We start from the raw sequence: 2,500 nt of genomic DNA, 5'->3' as shown, positions 1-2,500 counted from the left end.
TAGGGAAGAAAACTATAGGTATCCAAAGGAGCCCGGCTAGCTCAGTCGGTAGAGCATGAGACTCTTAATCTCAGGGTCGTGGGTTCGAGCCCCACGTTGGGTGAAAACAACTAAAATTGTAGTGCTTTTTGACCAAAAAAATACATCTTATCTGTGGAAAGCGGCAGTGCAGGGATAGGGAAGAAAACGTTGGGCGAAAACAACTAAAATTTTAGTGCTTTTTGACCAAAAAAATAGAAATTGAAAGTCTCTTTACAATATTTGCAATATTTTGATTGTTAACATGCAATATATGAATGCATGTCTGGATGATGTGTAATGGGGCAATACCACACCTTAATGAATTCACTGTAAAAGAAAAAGTATGTATCATCTTACTATAAAATAAAGTGGAGAAAACACAAATAAGACTTTTTTCCACACAGGTTTAATCGGCTATTTCCTGATATTCTTCAATGCGTTCCGATATTGACTGGTAATTGTGTTTGATACTTTCTTAGACTATTTCTGCCTCTGGCTGATGTGTATTTTCTTTCCAAACTCCACCAGAGCCTATGATTACACAGCATCCTATCTGTGGAAAACGGCAGTGCAGGGATAGGGAAGAAAACTAGAGGCATCCAAAGGAGCCCGGCTAGCTCAGTCAGTAGAGCATGAGACTCTTAATCTCAGGGTCGTGGGTTCGAGCCCCACGTTGGGCGAAAACAACTAAAATTGTAGTGATTTTTGACCAAAAAAATACATCCTATCTGTGGAAAACGGAAGTGCAGGGATAGGGAAGAAAACTATGGGCATCCAAAGGAGCCCGGCTTGCTCAGTCGGTAGCGCATGAGACTCTTAATCTCAGGGTTGTGGGTTCGAGCCCCACGTTGGGTGAAAACAACTAAAATGTTAGTGCTTTTTGACCAAAAAAATAGAAATTGAAAGTCTCTTTACAATATTTGCAATATTTTGATTGTTAACATGCAATATATGAATGCATGTCTGGATGATGTGTAATGGGGCAATACCACACCTTAATGTATTCACTGTAAAAGAAAAAGTATGTATCATCTTACTATAAAATAAAGTGGAGAAATCACAAATAAGACTTTTTTCCACACAGGTTTAATCGGCTATTTCCTGATATTCTTCAATGCGTTCTGATATTGACTGGTAATTGTGTTTGATACTTTCTTAGACTATTTCTGCCTCTGGCTGATGTGTATTTTCTTTCCAAACTCCACCAGAGCCTATGATTACACAGCATCCTATCTGTGGAAAGCGGCAGTGCAGGGATAGGGAAGAAAACTATAGGCATCCAAAGGTGCCCGGCTAGCTCAGTCGGTAGAGCATGAGACTCTTAATCTCAGGGTCGTGGGCTCGAGCACCACGTTGGGCGAAAACAACTAAAATTGTAGTGCTTTTTGACCAAAAAAATAGAAATTGAAAGTCTCTTTGCAATATTTTCATTGTTAACATGCAATATATGAATGCATGTCTGGATGATGTGTAATGGGGCAATACCACACCTTAATGTATTCACTGTAAAAGAAAAAGTATGTATCATCTTACTATAAAATAAAGTGGAGAAATCACAAATAAGACTTTTTTCCACACAGGTTTAATCGGCTATTTCCTGATATTCTTCAATGCGTTCTGATATTGACTGGTAATTGTGTTTGATACTTTCTTAGACTATTTCTGCCTCTGGCTGATGTGTATTTTCTTTCCAAACTCCACCAGAGCCTATGATTACACAGCATCCTATCTGTGGAAAATGGCAGTGCAGGGATAGGGAAGAAAACTATAGGCATCCAAAGGAGCCCGGCTAGCTCAGTCGGTAGAGCATGAGACTCTTAATCTCAGGGTCGTGGGTTCGAGCCCCACGTTGGGCGAAAACAACTAAAATTGTAGTGCTTTTTGACCAAAAAAATACATCCTATCTGTGGAAAACGGCAGTGCAGGGATAGGGAAGAAAACTATGGGCATCCAAAGGAGTCCGGCTTGCTCAGTCGGTAGCACATGAGACTCTTAATCTCAGGGTCGTGGGTTCGAGCCCCACGTTGGGCGAAAACAACTAAAATTTTAGTGCTTTTTGACCAAAAAAATAGAAATTGAAAGTCTCTTTACAATATTTGCAATATTTTGATTGTTAACATGCAATATATGAATGCATGTCTGGATGATGTGTAATGGGGCAATACCACACCTTAATGTATTCACTGTAAAAGAAAAAGTATGTATCATCTTACTATAAAATAAAGTGGAGAAAACACAAATAAGACTTTTTTCCACACAGGTTTAATCGGCTATTTCCTGATATTCTTCAATGCGTTCTGATATTGACTGGTAATTGCGTTTGATACTTTCTTAGACTATTTCTGCCTCTGGCTGATGTGTATTTTCTTTCCAAACTCCACCAGAGCCTATGATTACACAGCATCCTATCTGTGGAAAACGGCAGTGCAGGGATAGGGAAGAAAACTATAGGCATCCAAAGGAGCCCGGCTAGCTCAGT

At 39.6% G+C, this 2,500-nt stretch overlaps 1 non-coding gene across 1 annotated transcript; it reads left to right on the top strand.

Annotated features, from left to right (window-relative positions):
* Positions 1-1,804: 1,804 nt before the first annotated feature.
* TRNAK-CUU (transfer RNA lysine (anticodon CUU)) lies at positions 1,805-1,877 on the top strand. Its single transcript has one exon. It is a non-coding gene; the product is annotated as a tRNA-Lys (tRNA).
* The last annotated feature ends 623 nt before the right edge of the window (positions 1,878-2,500 follow it).

This window comes from Ambystoma mexicanum, chromosome 4q, assembly GCF_040938575.1.
Source record: "Ambystoma mexicanum isolate Mex_15411 chromosome 4q, UKY_AmexF1_1, whole genome shotgun sequence".
NCBI classification, from domain to species: Eukaryota; Metazoa; Chordata; class Amphibia; order Caudata; family Ambystomatidae; genus Ambystoma; species Ambystoma mexicanum.
This window is presented reverse-complemented; position numbering and strand designations above follow the sequence as displayed.